The sequence below is a fragment of the Bactrocera dorsalis genome, chromosome 3, assembly GCF_023373825.1.
Source record: "Bactrocera dorsalis isolate Fly_Bdor chromosome 3, ASM2337382v1, whole genome shotgun sequence".
NCBI lineage: Eukaryota > Metazoa > Arthropoda > Insecta > Diptera > Tephritidae > Bactrocera > Bactrocera dorsalis.
The window spans coordinates 22774215-22794026 of NC_064305.1; the positions used below are offsets into that span (position 1 = coordinate 22774215).

General features: G+C 35.0%; 2 long non-coding RNA genes across 2 annotated transcripts; one reads left to right on the forward strand and one right to left on the reverse strand.

The window, feature by feature from the left end:
• Positions 1 to 571: 571 nt before the first annotated feature.
• On the reverse strand, positions 572 to 5099 carry LOC125777784 (uncharacterized). Its single transcript, XR_007422395.1, has 2 exons — positions 4450 to 5099; positions 572 to 4416 (listed from the first exon to the last, which is right to left on the reverse strand). It is a non-coding gene; the product is annotated as an uncharacterized LOC125777784 (long non-coding RNA).
• A 13887-nt stretch (positions 5100 to 18986) lies between these two features.
• LOC125777782 (uncharacterized) lies at positions 18987 to 19812 on the forward strand. The gene is made up of 3 exons (XR_007422393.1): positions 18987 to 19125; positions 19212 to 19362; positions 19442 to 19812. It is a non-coding gene; the product is annotated as an uncharacterized LOC125777782 (long non-coding RNA).

Consider the following 19812-nt stretch of genomic DNA (forward strand, 5'->3'; position numbering starts at 1 on the left):
GCTATAAGTAAATTCGGCGTAATATAAGGAAGTAGAACTTTTTAAATTTAATTTTAAGATTTTTTTTATTATACTACTATTACTATGATATGACTCGGCTATAATCGCATAAACGGTGTCTAAGCCAATTAAGAAGAAGAATAATAATAAAATTAATTCTAAAATTAAAAGTGGATTTTTGATTTAGAAAATGGTGTTTTAAAATATTAATAAAAATTCGCTTAACATCTTAATATTTATTTAATCTTTATTTAATATAATTGGTTTTATCGTAATCATATAATATTATTGGATAAGAAATAATTAATGTTTTTCTTAAAATAATCTTAATAAAGTTAAGGTATTAACAATGCTTTTCTTTAATTAATCTTTTTTCAGATGATAATTATTATTTTTTAATTAAATATACTGTCTAAATAACAATGTTAGCCTTAATATAGTTTATTATAATAAAATTTATGTAAATATGTATGAAAAATTATAAAATTAATAATTTAAAAACTAAAAGGTTTTGTTTGAAAACTTAAGAAATTTTAAAAGTAGGAATATTTGGAGCAGTTCAGCTATATTTTTACATACACTTGTGCTCATATAATTAAGTCATTCAGTACTTTTTTACAACATGTAAAAAAACAAGGTATATTTCTTTATGCAACATCCCTAATATTGCGCGAGCAAAAAGTTCCGTTATTCTAGGAACGCCACCGATTTACAGCGCATTCAAGTATTTTTGTTTGGGAGAGTTTAAATGAATTTTCTATTTATTGTCAATAAAAGTGTGCTCACATAATTAAGTCATTCTGTTTGAAACGGGTAAATTTAAATTTTTTCGCCACAATTTACATAAGTATTGTTGTTTTTTACTAAATTAAGTTATTTAATTATTATTAAGTTAAGAATAAAAGCACAACTTCAAGCGAAAGAAGGATCATATGGGAATGTTTTCAAAAATATCAAAATATTGCCGAAGTTGTAGATGTTTTAGGATTTTCTCGAGGCAAAATTAATAACGCTGTTCAATTTTATAAAAAAAATAAGACTTTTGAAAATTTACCGCGTAAAAAGCCAAGAAAGACCACCCGTTCTGACGATAGGGCCTTAGTAAGGCTAAGTAAGTCTGACCCATTTTTAACCTCCACAGAAATTAGGGCTCAATTAGAGGAATACCACGGCGTACAAATATCTGCGCAAACTGTACGAAGACGACTACAAGAAAATTCATTGAATGGCCGTTTAGCAAGACGAAAACCTAACGTTTCAAAAAAAAATATTGAAAAGCGAAAAGCGTTTGCTAAAGACCATCTCTGGGAGGACTCTAAATTTTGGAATTTGGTGGTTTGGAGTGACGAATCCAAATTTAATGCATTTGGTAATGATGGGAAACCATATGTAAGACGACCCCCTTTGCAAGAACTCAATCCGAAATACACTAAAAAAACCGTGAAACATGGTGGTTCATCAGTGATGGTGTGGGGTTGCTTCACGTCATCAGGCGTTGGCCCGATTGTTAAAATAGACGGGAAAATGACAGGTGAAATGTACAAAGGAATACTGGAGAACAATTTAGACGGTGATTATGTGGACAACTTACCGTTAGCTTGGATTTTCCAGCACGATAACGACCCCAAACACTGCTCGCGGGTCGTTAAATCTTGGATACGTAGTCGAAATATTAAAATTCTGGATTGGCCAGCTCAAAGTCCGGACCTAAACCCCATAGAAAACCTATGGGGGATTATAAAAAGAGCCGTAGCTGCACGAAAACCTCGCAACAAAGATTCTTTATGGGAAATAATACAGGCAGAGTGGTACAAAATAAGTCCCGCTCAATGTGCTACTTTAGTCCAAACAATGCCTAAGCGATGTACTGAGGTGCTACGTAATAAAGGTTATCCAACTAAGTATTAGTCTTAGGTAAGGTAAAACTGCAAAAAAATGTCGTATACTTCGAATAACTACATTTTTCTTTAGGTGACTTAATTATATGAGCACAACAACATGGATGGGCTAAGCGAATGAACGCAATATTTTTATTATTTTAGAAGTTAAATAAAAAATAAGTATTCTGTTTTGAACTGAATTAAAATTACTTTCATTTTTTGTAAAATTAAGTTTCATTCCTGTACCATAGAAGTTGCTTTGAATAAACTTTCGTTCTGTTACTGGCGTGACTTAATTATGTGAGCACAAGTGTATATAATTTATATGACACTGCTGAATGAGCGCAACAGAGATGCATGATCACATGTATACATGTAATGTTGGCAACACCCTGCGTGATGCTAGCAAGCAGCAGCCAACTTCACATCTCAAGGAGTAGCAACAGTTGGCGATTAAACGCAGCTGATCATATATTTTTCAATTCATTCATTCATTTTTCAATTAATTGTAACTTAATTACAAACAACATCTTTACGCAACTTGGTATCGATTGCTTAATGTATATGTACTAAAAAATCGATAGTACACCTTAATATAAGATTGTGAAATTGCTTCAAATATACTGTCGTTATGGCTATACGACAACTCTATGACAACACCAATAACTTCAAAACGGCTAAATACAAATTCATTTGCTGATAAGTAATACTAGTGGGAGTGACAGACGGACGTAGGACCAGAAGTGGACGTAGCTTTGACGTGACAAGAATGTAACAGATAACAACCCTGTTGCTACAGAACAAGAACGTAACAGATAACAACCCTGCTTCTACAGAAATGAGACGAGACAACGAACGAACAAGTAGAGACAAAGAACGATTATTAGCTTAACCGACTCTAACGAACGATCAAACAGTTTCAGTTTTGGCATCAACCAGAGCGGACGCTCCGGTTATATCATACGTTAAGGACAATTGTATTAAGCTATAAGTGCATAATTCAAATAAATAAATTAACGCTTTTAATTAAATATAACCGCCTATATACGTGTACTTTTAGATCAGACCAACGCACTTATTATGTGTTATGCGTTGGTCTGATAATTAATTCAAAAACATAGGCTGAGAATTTTTTATAAAAGGAGCCGCTCAACAATAATAAAATAGATTTGAAATACAAAACAGAGCAAATCGAAGAAATTATTCAACAATTCAAACATGCTCTTAAAGATGAAGTCGGATTTCCATTGCCAGAAAGAAAACAAGAGAGTGTTCAAAGAGTACGGTCGTGTTATTTAACTCGCTCCGTGAATTCAATCTTTACAAAAAAAAAATTAATCATAAAACCAATCAAAAAGTAAAACAAAACAAAAAAACAATTTATAAATTGTAAACAAACATTTAAAACAGTGCACACAAATTAATAATAATAAACATAAACAATTAGTGCACGAATCAACAAGTGAAAACAAAAAACAAAAAATCAAACAAACAATAATGAGTGCTTCGCAGCCTCATCAGCAAGGCCGTAGGCATTCCTTAAATGCCTACTTCAGCTTTGTCGACCCAACAACAACCACAACTACTGGAAATAAAAAGTGTAACGGCGATGCGAAGGGCACCACCACAGTCGTTAATGCCAAACAACCTCCGATAAATTTGCGCGAGCGTAGCAGTAATACTCTTGTTGCGAATTTAAGTGAAATTGTTGGCACTAACAATTTTCATATAGTGCCTTTGAAAAAAGGCAATATAGACGAAACAAAAATTCAGTCCTACACTGAAAAAAGTTTCATGGAAATCGTTAAATTTTTGTCGAATAAAAACAAAAATTATTGTTCGTATCAACTGAAGAGCTCTAAGGGCCTAGTTGTTGTAATCAAGGGTATAGAGTCCGCCGTAGACTCCAGTGAAGCATTGGAGGAATGTGGTTTTGGAATTAAAACAGTTGTAAATATATTTAATAGAAACAAAGTCCCACAGCCAACGTTTAAAATTGAATTGTTGCCGAATTCGAATCAACTAAAAAAAAATGAGACCCATCCTATATACAATCTGCTAGATTGTAATCAAATGCTGCAAAATTTATTAAGTAAAATATGAGCTTACTAAATATCTGTATATGGAATGCTAACGGTGTTAACCAACATAAATTAGAGATTATCAGATTTCTGTCTGAAAAGAATATTGATGTAATGCTTATATCAGAAACTCATTTAACAAATAAAAATAATTTCAATATTCCGGGATTTAGAGTCTATGTCACAAATCATCCAGATGGAAAAGCGCATGGTGGCACGGCAGTGTTGATTAGAAATCGTTTAAACCACTATGCCCTAGAATCGCATGCTACTCCACAGTTACAAGCTACAACAATTTCACTCAAAAATCGGGGTTGTGACTTAAACCTTACTGCTATATAAGTTAGCACCCCATACATTCAAAAGTATCATATGATGCAGTAATATCATATGATACAAAGTAAAATAATATGATACCACTAAATCGCTGAGACTGCGACACGTGTAGTGGCAACCTATGGGAAGCGCAACGTCAGCGAAGTGCCAACCTGTGGGAAGCGCAGCGTCAGCAAACTCCGTACCCGTTGCAGCGGCAAACATAGGTCTAGAGTTAAGTATAATTAATTGTAAATGTTAGTTCTTAAGTGGAATTCAATAAAGGAGCATAGCTCCCAAAATATATTTTTTTATTAAACATAACAAAACGTTTTTTAACTGGCGCCCGAGCAGGGACAGCGCGCGTAAGTAGTAATTGCCTGAAAACCAAAAAGTAAGGCTCCGCGAGTGGCGAACGGTAGTGATTGTGAAAAAAAAAGAAAAAAGCCTGAAAATAAAAAAGTAAGGCTCCGTGAGTTAAAAACAAAAAAAAAAAGTGTGTGAAAAACAAAAAATACAATAAATACTTTGCTAACGAGCGGCTACAACGCACAACGTGGGATTTCTAAACGCCGAGGGACCTCAGTACTGTTAAAGAAAAGGGACAACCCCGGAGCGCAGCACAACATCCTATGGAAAGCTGGAAAAACCTAATGTAAGATTTATAAAATATTATATTTTAAGACTATTATAAAGAATACGGAATTTGAATTGAAAGAAAATAATTATTCGACACAAACAAGAAAAAAAAAAAGAAATTATAAAGAATTTTATTATTAAGAATACGGAACTTGTATTAAAAGAAATTAATTATCCGACACAAAAAAAAAAAAAAAAAAAAGCCTTAAATTAACGTAAACTTTACGAAAAGATTCAAATATTATCAAAAAAAATACTATTGCAAAGGATTTAAAAAAAAAAAACTAATTAACTTAAAAGAAAAGATTACAATGCCAGACACAACTGAAGAACTAATTGAGCAGCTAAATCAAATGAGGCTAGATTATGGGCAAACCACCCATCCTCCAAATCCTTCCACCCATCCTTTAAACCCTCCCACCCCTAACCCAACTCTTATAACAACAATAGTTCGAGAAGTTCTCGAACGAATGAGTACGCAAACTGTGACAGACTTTACAGAACCCGACCATAGCGTGACACTAAACGCGAACAATATAAATGAACTAGATAAAATTCCGGACATGGTGAAATGCCTTAGGGAATTCTCAGGACGACCAGGAGAATTTAACTCCTGGAGGAAGAGCGTAGACAGGATTTTTAAAGCCTACGAGGGAGTCAAGAATACCCCTAAATATTTTGCAATACTTCATACGATCAGGCATAAAGTAACTGGTGATGCCGACACCGCACTAGAATCATATAATACTCCACTTGATTGGAGCCAAATTAGAAAATGCCTTATGATGCATTATTCAGATAAAAGGGACATAGGTACCCTCGAATATCAGATGACCACTCTGGTCCAACGCTATGACGACATTCCGACCTTCTATCAAAGAGTTTATCAACACCTTTCACTTATATTAGATAAAATTTCATGTCTCGAGTTAAGTGACGAGTCCATACGGACTATGACAAACTCATATAGGGACAAAGCTCTTGATACATTTATTAGAGGACTAAATGGCGATTTACCTCGTCTTCTCAGCATGAGAGAACCGACGACCTTGCCACAAGCATTGCATTTATGTCAAAAACTTGACAACATGACATATAGAATAAACCACGCGAACAATACACACAAACCCAATATTCAACCACCACCACGACCTCCCCGAAATAACAATTTTAATAATTTCAATAACAACAGACCTTTTTACCCCGAATTAACGTATTCCCATTCCCCCAGACGAAATTTCGACCAACAAGCATTTGGTCGTCAATCAAATCGATATCACCAACACTCTCCCAACTATATGCAAAATAACCAAGGATTCATGCCGAGGTTCAACAATTACTCGAACAACCCCCATATTACCAGAGAAAATACCTCCTTTAACAGCAGACCGAACTTACCACCTATACCACCGACCCCAATGGAAGTAGACCAGCCAATACGATCAAGACAAATTAATTATCAGAATAGGCACAATACATTCTAGGACAATTGACCACCGAAACGTCCGATTTCCGCACAACTAACTCACCCTCCAAGCAAAATACAACGAAATTTTTTTACTAACGCAGTAGAATCAGACCCCAACGGGATATACGACGACAATTCCTACGATAGCAATTACGACAATGCAGGAAAAAACGAGCCTGATACCATTATTTTTTTAGATTAGCGCCGTCTTCGCTGCCTTATTACGAATTTAGGACAAGGCGCGGAGAAGTGTTTCAGAAATTTAAACTATTTAAAAGCTACGTTGAATTGCAAACCGGTAACAAAATAAAATGTTTGCGTAGTGACAACGGAACTGAATCAATGAACAATGAATTTAATAACTTTTTAAATGAATGCGGTATAAAAAGACAAAACACTGTTCCGTACACGCCTCAACAAAACGCGTTAACCGTACAATAGTGCAAATGGCGAAAAGTTTATTGATTCACGCGAAATTAGAAGAATTTCTATAGGCCGATGCTGTACAAACGGCCGCATATCTGCGCAACAGGTGCCCCACTAGGGCTTTAAATGGGTGTACCCTTTCGAAGTGTGGAAAGATCGCAAAGCGTCGGTAAAAGATCTTCGAGTTTTCGGTTCACGTGCATTTGCTATAGATAAAAATAGAACGGGCAAATTTAAAGCAAAGGCAAAAGAGTATATTTTCGTCGGCTATTCAATATCAGCAAAAGCTTATCGCTTGTATGATCGCAATAAACGTAGGGTGATAGAGCGCAGGGATTTCAAATTTGTTGAAGGTGAGTTTGACACAGTAACATCTGAGAAATGTAATTTATCAGAGCGAAATGATGACTTTGAGGCAAACATTATTCGTCTTGAGTCACACACGTCTTCCGAAGAAGATGCAACGTCAAATCAGGTTGAAAGTGAGTCAACATCTGAAAATTGTAACGATAAACCACAGTACGAGTGTGGCGACTCCGACGAAGAAGAAGAAGAAGAAGAGTTTGTCAGCGCTAGTGATAATGATCAACAAGAAACGCAACAACGGGGCCCAGGACGTCAAAAAATTATACACACAGGTCAACCAGGCAGACCCAAAAAGGCGTATAACGTGTTAAATAACTTGAATTCTTTTGATGATGTCGAAACACCTCAAACGCAGAAGCATTGCAGAGCCAATATGCAACAAATTGGCAAGCGTCAATGCAATCAGAGTACAATGCACTTATAGCTAACAACACTTGGGAGTTGGTTGATTTGCCTACTGGTGCAAAGTCAATTGGTTCGAAATGGGTATTTCGAGTAAAGAGAAATCGAGATGGTAAATCGAAAAATTCAAATCTAGATTGGTCGCAAAAGGACAGCAATTGGGAACCAACTACAGTGAAATCTTCTCTCCTGTAATACGCTACGAAACCATTCGTATGTTGTTCGCCATAGCTGAAGAAAAAAAGCTATACATGCATCAAGCGGACATCTCCAACGCATATCTAAACAGCAAATTAGATGAAGTAGTATACATGCAGCACCCACAAAATTTCGTAAGCGCAAAGCATCCTAACAAAGTTTTAAAGCTCAATAAAGTTATATATGGGCTTAAGCAATCCGGTCGCGTATGGAACCAGACGCTAGATGAAGTACTACAAAATATTGGCTTCAAACAAAGCAAGCACGAGGCTTGCCTTTACTTCAAGCAGACTCAGCATCAAAGCAGCTACATCGCTGTTTACGTGGACGATTTATTAATCATATCACCCAGCGAGAACGAGATACGCGCGATTAAGAAGAAGATAGCATCCAAATTCGAGATGCATGACGGAAGTCCTGCCTCATACTTTCTTGGGTTAGAAATACAACGAGACGGCGATCGAGGTGCAGTATCACTTTGTCAAAAAACGTATATCAAAAATCTGTTAGACGAATACGGTATGAAAGACTGTCGTGCAGCTGTAACACCGCTCGACCCAGGTTTTCATATCGGTTGCAAGGATGATAGCTGCGTTAAGGTAACTATAAATAAATACCAATCACTAATAGGGTCTTTGATGCACCTAGCAATTTTGAGCCGGCCTGACATTTTGCATGCTGTGGGTAAATTGTCGCAACGCAATACAAATCCACATGCGGAGCACGAAGCTGCCGCTAAGCACGTCTTACGATATCTCTCTAGTACAGTTCATCTGAGAATCGTATACCGGAAAGTTGGCGAACCCGTGCAAGGTTTCGCAGATGCCGATTGGGCAAACGATCAGCTGGATAGAAAATCCTACTCTGGATATGCATTCCTTTTGGGTGGAAGCATATTTTCCTGGACTTCAACAAAGCAGAGTTGTTGTTGTCTTAAGCAGCATAGAAGCGGAATATGTTGCTCTGACTGCAGCCGCTAAATTACGTAATCTTTTAACCGAAATTGGATGGACAAAGCAGGAGCCAATGATTATCTGCGGAGATAATTTAAGCTCTCAACATATTTCCAAAAATCTTGTACATCATAAAAGAACAAAACATATTGACATTAAATTTCATTTTATAAGAGAAAAAATTGTGAGCAATGAAATTGTATTAAAATATGTTTCCATTGATAAAAACATTGCTGATATATTTACTAAAAATTTATGTAAGCAAAAGCACTGTTACTTTACAAAACTACTTGGTTTGAATTAAAATGTAATTTTTATAATTTTGTATAACATACATATATTTGCTTAAGAAGAAGTGTTGAAATTGTATAAGAATAAGCTTAATATGTATGTATAAGATTTTGCATAAGTCTGGCAACACTGCGATGTTTAGTTTGTGTTCTTATTTATCGCATTGTTCACTTACACCTACTTTCGCAGTTTACAGTTATGTATATTATTATAAGCTTTTCTTTTTAAAATGGCATTATCGAATTAGAGCTATGACTGGCAGGTCAATTATTTTCCCACTCAAATTTGTAACTAATCTCAAGTGCGCATTTCACAATAAATACAATATATTTATTCCAACACAAATGAATGACCATTTCCAATTAGATATTTGTTACGATGCCAAGAATCAGTACGTATGGTAACACTTCTCGGAGTTCCCAGGCCGCAAGGAGAAGACGAAATAGCAGAGCACGTCAAAGAGAAAGTGTTATTGAGAGGGTATCACCACGAAATAGACTGCTGGAGAATAGCACACACAAAAAAGTAAAGTGTGAATTCTACACTTTTGGGAGCAATATTAACACCAATTTATGGTGTCATTCTCATTTGTAACACCAAAACAGTGCAACGTGAGAAAATGTGGAGTCATTTTACTAATTTGCTCGCTGATCTGCACTTTAAAGTGTAAGCTTAACACTATTTGGTAGTCAGCATTGCTGTTCATTACAAATGGTGTTACCATAAGTTAGAAAAAAATTGACTACAATACCAATCCACCACTTGCAATTTGATGTATGCCATAAATGCGAATTGCTTTTCTTGCAAAGTATCAATTATATGTATATATAAAAATGTATATCCTTCTATTGTCGACTAATTTGGTTTTAACTTGAAAAATTATTGACAAATTGCTGATTACCTCTATACCCATCTCATACCAATGCGAAAATTCCCTAGAGTAAACTTATGGTTTATTAATTACCCAATCTGGCAACAAATTCTCGCGATGTTCAAAATCGCCCTTAACCGCTCTCTGTCTCCCATTTCATGTATGAACGGCGGTATACACTAACTCGCACATGGATAGCGACAATGTTTCATTGTATAAACCTACAAGTAACCAATCCTTCATTTTTCACTAACACATACGCAAAAATATACTACTAATTAGTCACTTGGTACGGGTTGCCCCCAAATATTCTACTACTAAAACGTTCAAATGCCTCAAATCTGATATAGGGTGTTGCCGTGTTAGGTTTTAAAATTTATAACTTTAACATTATTTTTATAAAATATTAAAATATTTTTCGATTATTTAAATCCCTAAATATTAAATTTAATCAGTTTTGTTCAAAATATTATTTATTGTATCAATATATTATTAAATGTTTCCTATTTTATAAAAAAATAAATTTTATATGTATATATGTCTGTCAGTCTGAATTATTTTATATTTGTCAAAAAGTTTATCTGTCGAAGGCCGCATTTCCATTGTTACCTTGATCTGTGATTTTGAAATGAGAAATTAAGCGATTAGGTTTGTACGCTTATTACACTGTGATAGTCAAAAAAAAAGACAAGGCCAAATTCGACGGTTCCCCCCTATTTCGGGTCCTACGAATCGAACTGCATCATTACTTTTTTGAGTTACAATCATGGTTTCGTACAAAATTACATTGCAACCTCAGAGGTGGTAAGGAAGAGCATTAAATATCCAATAAATTTTTGTTTCAAAAATATTCTTGAAAGTTTTCATTAATGTTTTCCAATACAAATATTTTTTCACAAAAAAGTTGATCTACTACATTTCTTTTAATTACATACATATCTGTGCCTACAAAAGGCAGATTTCGATCAGGTGATCTCAGCTGTGAAAAATTCTTTGAAAACAGCTGATTCTTTTGTTACTTGTTGGGTTATACAATGCAATGTTTGAATGATGGATCACGATGTTTTACAGACACGATTTACCGACGGTTTTTTAATTTGTTTGTATTTGTCTAGAGACAGAAGCGCCTACTTAAATATATTTCAAAATTAATGGTAAGGCAGGAAGTTATTCTTTGTATGTGCTCGTCAATTCTTCTATACGAAAAATAAAAATTGTTCATTTTTCGAAAGGTCTAAGACAAAAAAGGGTCTAATCGCAATAGTAAAATGTTGAGGCCTATCACTCAGCCACGGACAATTGTATTTCATTTTAAACGAGAAAAAATATGTTGAAAAATGGAAAAATCCGACATCAGTTTTTGTTCCTATTCAAGTGCTCGCAAGTGTACGTACATCTGTATGTATATAACCAGCGAAATTAACAGTTATTCGTGGACGCAAAGAAATGGTTGCCATCAAATAATGCAAGATATACCTTAAGTATGAAATGCTTTCATTGACTTATGGTATATTTACATTCCCATACGTGGGAGCAAATGTACATACATATGTTACATGTGCATAGATATTTGTTTAGTTTTATAATAAAAGATTTAGCATAAAAGATAAAGAATATGTTCAGCAACCACCGATTAATAGTACCTATGCTGTTATGTGCATCTGTATGTATTAAAAAATTGTTGAATAATATATAAATGTTCATCTGTAAAAAGGTGCAAAATTTAATCCCAAACGATAGTATAGTTTAAGAAAAATTTATTTTTCAATTTAAATATTAACAAATACACACCAATAATAATTGGAAGTGATGTGGTTTTCTTAATCTGGGGCTATGCGCAATATATGCATTTATCTAAATACAATTAAAATCCCGCATAAATTATTTGCTTTTTGAAACTACTACACATGAAAAAATGCATGGCAATCATGGTGCCATCTCATTTCGCTCATCATAGCTTGCTTTGTCTTCATCTGAAATCAGTCGGGAAATTTCGTGCTTCAACAGACAAAATAACTAAAATTGTTAAATAAATAAGGAATTGATTAATAAAAACGCAAATGTTGGTAAAAGTGAAAAGTTGGAATGTGATAAAACTCATTGATATAAACACAGGTACCAGAGCGAAAGATGTGCTTGATTTCAGTAAGTTTTTTCTTGTTTGTGGGTTAGTTAAAGTTTGTGAACCTTTATTGCATTATCATTTCAACAGTTTGTTCAAAATTCGGCATTGCGTACAATATCACAATAAAATTTCTGGACCGGGATAAAGTTCCAATAGAGAAAGACCAAATAGTATCTACAATTAAGCAGTTTGGAAGTTGCTCCTGTTTTTGCTAGAAATTTTAGACAAAGGTAAGCTAAGACAAAATCCCAATTATTTGTGCTAATATGAATTACAATGTACAGTAGAAAATAATTTCAATGATAAGGCAATAAGCTCTAGTTTTGAAGCTATCGGAAATGAAGTGAGTATAAAAAATGGGCGTATGTGCAGAATATGAACTACTAGCTACATACATAGCATTGGCACGCAAATTAGTCGCATTGTTCATTTGCATTCAATAAATGTTCATATTCTGCTCAGCGAGTATAAAAGATTTGAATGTTTACAAGTATTGAGTTGTTGTATTTACATAGGCATTATTGGACTTTCTTAAGGAAGGTGATGGTGCTCATATACTGGAGGAATACAACCTAACAAAAACATTAACGCCGAATATTGGTGCATGAAGCTGTAAACTTTCTGCGCAAAGTTTGTGGTATTTATCCATCTCGGAAACAAAAAATAGCTCTTGCAAAAGCCATTATCGCCAATTTTCCAGTTTACAAATGCAGCGCAAGCGAGATAGGAGGAATTGTAAGTGAGTTTTTTTAAGTAAAGGGCGATAGTAACTATAAATACGTACGGCGATTATAATCATTTTTTCTCACAGGATCTCTTTTACAACCCCGCGAAAAATTCAGAATACCTGGTTTCAAAGCTAAAAAATTTGAATAGAAAAAGGTGCACGAATCTCAGCCAGAGTTCAAGTGAATCAAATACAGATGGACGTAAGAGCACAGCAGAGGAATTTGATGTAGGTTTCTTCAGAAATTGTGTCGTTGGAGGGAACTCTGAAGATATAAAGCAAAAATTGAAAACAACGCTGAATGAGAGAATTCGATATTGTACCCTACATCTTGATGTTTTAAAAGCTTTTCTGATTTTTCGATACGATCCATCCCTGGTATATAAGACAACATTTGTAAAATAATCTTTATTACTAGTAAACAGTTTCAGATTTCATTCGATTTTGAACTGCGCTACAATCGTTTAATAGCCAACAGCCTAATTACTTCTTGGCGAAGTTATTTAAAATTCACAGGTGACGTTTTGAAAGATACTATTGGAAGCTGTTTAATACCAGGTGAGCATCTTTACTTAGGTAATACATATGTATGTATTAAAAATTCTGATTTAAATTTTAAATTTTTAGAGTGGTTTATTGAAATCAAACCGTTTTTACATCTGCTACGACTACTACCTTCATTTACACTACGCTCAAAGGAAAATAAACAACAACGAGTAAACCATCAATAAATTTATAAATTTTCAGAAAATAAGTATGTATGGAGTAACGTTTGCGATAAAACTATAACTGTTGTCCTGCTTTTATTCAAATATAAATTAAAAAGTAGCAATAATTTGTCCTATAAGAAAACCAATAATTTAACTATCTTTATAATTTTAGATAAATACACCCATAGACGACTTCGAATTAAACAGCAAGCAGCCCACAATCGTAGCATCCGGAAAAAGTAAGGAGGAAATTGTTCAGTATTTTATTTTAATTGACGGTAAAGCTTTACATGTGCCTATAACATATACTTTCATTGAGGTATTTGGTTTATATTTTAAATCATTTTATGTATTCCATATAGAATTCGATCCAGCGTTGTCAAACTTTTTAAAATTTTTTTCTAAGTTCATTTACAAAGTTGAACCGACAACCTGACATTTAAAAAGCCTTATGATTGCTATCATATTAATTCTAATATATACATAATAATAACGGATGTAATTTTTATCTAAATAATATATGTAAATAGTTTTTGAACTGAATAAAAAATGAATTAAAAACGAGTCCCGTTTCATTCCAGCCTTTATGTGGAGGCAAATTTTGGGGAATAGTTAAGAGTTAAAATTACACCTTTTAGTGTAATTCTTATTAACACTTTATTGGAGTTAAAATCACACTTTAAGGTGCTGTTTACAAATACTCCGCATTAGTGTCAATCTTGCTCCTTTTAGTGTTATTTTTTTTGACTCCTTTTGGTGTTAAGTTTACACCTTTTTTAGTTTATATATACAGCAACACCGAAGAGTGCTGTTTTGACACCAAAACTTTTTTGTGTGCACGCACCAGTTAGAAGATGTCAACCAAACATACAATCAGCAACAACGATCGAGAAGAAGGGAAGTTCGTGCTCGCCAAAGTGATGAAGTAAGATCACAACATGCGATTATTCGACGACAACAGCGGCAACATCATTCTTTTGTGAACATTGAACGGGCAGGTTTTCGATATGATCCAAACATTCAATATAGCGCATCTGTTCAAATCGGTCAGATGTCAGTAGTTTGTCAATATTGCAATGCAGTCAAATTTAAAAATGAACCGCCAGGGTTATGTTGCGCCGGGGGAAAGGTTAAGTTGCCAGAATTGCTTCCACCACCACAGCCATTGTTCCAGCTGCTTTACGGTGAATCTCCTCAAGCACACTAAAATGTACAACGATTGCTTTCAAATGGCGTCGTTTGGCGGTGAAATTGTAAATGAACAAAACTACAATAAGGTATTTAAGGTATTTTTGCCAAACAATATTCGACAGAAACTACTGAGCTTTCCTCCAATTATACAGGTTCATGGGCAAATTTTTCATCTTGTTGGATCGCTGTTGCCGCATCCAGACCAAGAACACAAATAGCTCCAAATTTACTTTCTGGGAGATTCACATGATGAAGTAAATCGGCGTTGTGCTATCTTCAATACAACGAATAGAGAAATAATCGAACAATTGCAGCAAATGTTACATGAACACAATGGCCTCATTATACTGTTTACGATTTCGTTGGAACGTATGCCAACAGATGATCATAGTATAATCATACAAGCGGACAAAAGACCAACAGGGACACATGAAAGACAATATAATGCACCTACAGTTAGCGAAATATCAGTTGTTGTTGTTGGAGAAAATTTGCAGTCTCGTGATATTGTTATCAAACGTAGAAATCAAAACGCACTAAAACGGATAAGTGAGACACATCGGTGTTACGACGCAATGCAATATCCGCTCATGTTATGCCGTGGAGAAGACGGATATCCCTTAGGATATAAGATGATAAGTCCGGTAAATGGTTAGTAAAAAAAAATTTTTGTTTGCTACTTCATATAGGTAATTTAAGCTTTTAGGTGTCGAGACAAATAAAAAAGTCATTTCAATGAAGTTTTACGCATATCAAATGATGATTCGCCAAAACTATGACAACCACTTACTGAGATATGGACGGTTATTTCAACAGTATGCAGTTGACATGTACGTTAAAGTTGAGACAGAATGACTTAATTACATGCGATACAATCAGTCGAAGTTGCGATCTGAAGAGTATATTCACTTAAGAGATGCAATGAATGGTGATGCGGAAATTACAGATATTGGTCGACTCTATATTTTGCCATCGACATACATTGGCAGTCCTAGACACATGCATGAGTACTCCCAGGATGCGATGACTTACGAGCGCAATTATGGACGGCCGGATTTGTTTGTTACATTTACTTGCAATCCAAAATGGCCAGACATTACGAATCTATTACATCCCGGTCAATCACCAAGCGATCGCCACGACGTTACAGCACGCGTGTTTAAACAAAAACTCAGATGTTTGATGGTTCGATGCTGGATGTATTCAGTGGAGTGGCAGAAGAGAGGTTTGCCCCACGCACACATTCTTCTTTGGATGGTGGAGAAAATAACACCTGAACAAATTTCCGCCGAAGTTCCTGATGTTGAAATACATCCAGAGTTGCACGAAGTGGTGATGGCCAATATTGTTCATGGGCCATGGGGAGAACACGATCCATCTTCGGTTTGTATGTCGGACAGTAAATGCAAAAAACGCTATCCCCGTGCTTTTATTTCGGAAACTCAAACTGGAAACGACGGATACCCTCTCTATCGGCGTCGCTCACCCGCTGACAATAACAAAACATTTATCACTCAATTGAAAGGAAAGAATTTCGTGGTTGATAACACATGGATCGTTCCATATTCGCCAATTTTGTCTAAGGCAAAAAAACACAAAACACATATAAATGTTGAGTATTGCAGTTCAATAAAACCAATTAAGTATGTTTGCAAATATGTCACCAAAGGAAGCGATATGGTGGTTATTGGCGTTGAACGAGATGAAATTAGCAAATTTCAAATGGGCAGATATGTGAACTGCAATGAAGCAATCTGGAGAATATTTTCATTTGCAATTCATGAACGCCATCCTACTGTTGTGCATCTGGCAGCTCATTTGGAGAATGGCCGGCGAGTTTATTTCAACGCAGAGAACATAGTACAGCGAACGGAAATATCATCAGCAACCACTTTAACAAGTTTCTTTGCAACTTGCGCCAGTGATCCGTTCGCGAGAACATTGCTTTACTCGGAGATGCCTCGATATTATACATGGAATGCATCGTCGAAGAAATGGTTGCGCAGGAAGAACGACCATCCGGTAGATGGTTATCCAGGTGTTTTTTCAACTGATGCATTGGGAAGAATTTACACAATCCATCCAAAGAACGATGATTGCTTTTACCTACGTTTGCTTTTGATTAATGTACGCGGTTCAACTTCATTTGAATCATTGAGGACTGTAGATGGTACCATTTGTGCAACATTTCGAGAAGCATGCCAACAATTGCAATTGCTTGAACACGACAGTCACTGGAATCAAACGCTAGCGGATGCAATAGCTTCTTCACCAGCCACTGCAGTTCGTACATTTTTCGCTATTATAATTTTGACATGTCAGCCTTCAAACCCGCGTCTATTATGGGATACGTACAAGGATGACATGGCACTGTAGATAGTGGAAACGGTGACATATTTTTTCTCGATGCACCCGGCGGGACTGGCAAAACGTTCCTATTGTCTTTAATACTAGCAGCAATACGTGGTCAAGGTGGTATTGCATTAGCTCTTGCATCTACCGGGATTGCTGCAACACTGTTAGACGGTGGAAGAACGGCACATTCAGCATTAAAGCTTCTATTAAACTTGCAAATACACGAAAGTCCTGTTTGCAATATTTCAAAGCAATCAGCAATGGCACAAGTTTTAAAAAAATGTAAGTTAATCAGTGCCGTCTTAGCCTCGAGGCAAATAAGGCAAGTGCCTATGGGCCCATCGGTACTTAGGGGCCCACTAAAAAAATTAGAACAACAAATTTGTACTTGTTGAAAGACAATGCAAAAAAAATTATATCTATGATCGCGATGCAGCGTAAATAAAAAGATCAAAAAAAAAATTACTCAAAATTATTTATTTGCTTATGCGAGCCAATTGAAAAGCACGCCTAAAAACAACAACAATTTCTCAGAAAAGCAACCGGCGTCAAAGCAAAATTTTTTTTCCAGCAATTAAAATATTTTTCAAGTGTAGGCTTCAGCAGAAGCACATCATGTCGGCGCCACAGATTAACCGCTATGTCATTCAGACAAAATTATATAAGTTAATACAACAAATATTTATTTCAACAATATTCATTGCTACAATGTAATTGTTAAAGTTCAATAACATAAAGTTGACACAACAAATATTTATTTCAACATAACAACAATCATTGCAACAATGTTGTTGTTAAAGTTGAATAACATAAACAAACATCCGCTGCAACTCCCAAAAGTGATCGACATTATTGCTGATCAATAAATAATAATATGTATCAACAACAATAATCAACTTCAATTCTGCTGACTATTCAACATCCGTTAAACTCGGCCGACGCCGTTGCCGTTGAACCACAGCTAGCTTAGGGTATTTTTAAGATTCTATGATTCAGTTTCTTTTAGAAATTCAATAAAGAAGAACTTAACTTATACGAGCATATATAAATATAAGAATATTTGCTTCTGCTGAAGACAATTTACAACAGTGGTCGGCAAAATTTCATTTCCAAGCCCATGGGCTTGCAGCAGTCGACGCTCTGCTGACAAACATGTTCCATAAACTACTTCGCGCAACGCACGATGATGTGTGTTCGGCTATTGCGTCGCTGCTTGTACTGCAAACAACCCTGCCAGCAATTCGGTAGTCAACTACGCAAAAAACACATTTCTAGTTAACTTTTATGAACTAACTAAAAGCTAACTACAATGTAATGCATAAATATCCCACATCAGGGCGAGCATAGAGAATGCACGTGTTTTTGTTTTTGATTTATTTTCGCATATTTACTGTTAGTTCTTTGGAATCTCTCTTTTCGTTATTAGTAGGCTGTAGTCAATTGTCCGTGAATCAGTTGCTCAATCGTGTGCAAGCAAAAGTGACACAAAATTTTAAAAGATAAAGTTATTTATTAAATTAAAAATAGTACAAAGTTAATAAAAAAAGTGTAAAAAGTTTAGATGTCGATACTAAATATTAAACGTTCCACATTCAGTATTCAACCAATGTCTCAGTGTAAGTATTAACTACAGTAAAAATGTTGTATATAACTTGGCTTCATAGAAATGGGTTTACAGATAGCGACGAAACAAGCTGCTGCCCAGGTTGTAGCAGCCTCAAGGAAAATATTCAGCAACAATTTAAGGAGATGAACAGCAAGAAATTCGAATTGCAAAAAATTAGCGAAACTTAAATTAATTTAAATGTAAAAAAATTCATTTCAGATACTATACAAAAGCTTCAAGGTAATTAATCCTTTTAAAACAGATTATTATTTATATTAAATATAAATAATTTCACTACATCTTAATTCTTATTATTATTCATTACCAAATGCAATGCAGAAACTATTGTCAACCAAAATGACATAATTATGAAGTCCTTAGCTGAGCAGAAAGTGTTGACGGAAAGGGTTCTTCACCAAGAGGTAACCAACAATAATGTACGTGCAGTTTTCCCCATAAAAAGTGTCAACGACTTACACGACTTCAACACTATTATTAGTGAGGACAATCGTGACCTCTACGTAAGTCTTAAAAATTGTGTTCCATGAATTTAATACCTTGCTAAAATGCATTACTATACTAAAAGTTTTTATAACTTACTTAACAGGTTAACAGGATGAAGGCTTTGTTAAAAGGACGCCTGGCGAAAACATTGACAGATGTTATTTCCCAAAGTGTGTGCATAGAAGTCAATTTGGATGGAGTCCACGGCAAGAAGCGTTTGAAAGATTTCAAAGCTTTTTACCAAACTTTAATGGGTAACCCATATACTGAAAGCATATATGTATACATATTTCCAATAACATAGCTCAAATATATTTTAAATATTTTAAACAGATGCTTGTCGTTCGCTTGGTTTTGAAGACAACGAAAAGGAGATAAGGAATGCCTTAAAAATCATTAAAAAACGTCATTTCCATGCAGAATGTTTAAAAAATAAGAAGAATAAAACACAAAATTAATAATTTATTTTTCGGCCTTTTTTTAACTTGTGTAGCTAATTTAAAAAAGTCAACTGATAGCTTACTACTAAATAACTAATTTTAACTAACTACTAAGTAACCTACTTGTAGTTAACTTAAATAAATACTAATAGCTAATATATAGCCAACTACTAAGTAGCTAACTTTAAGTTAGTTGAAAAGTCATGCAGAGTCGGATAATTGACTACTGCCTAGGACATGGCAATGTTAAAATAGTCAGTTGGC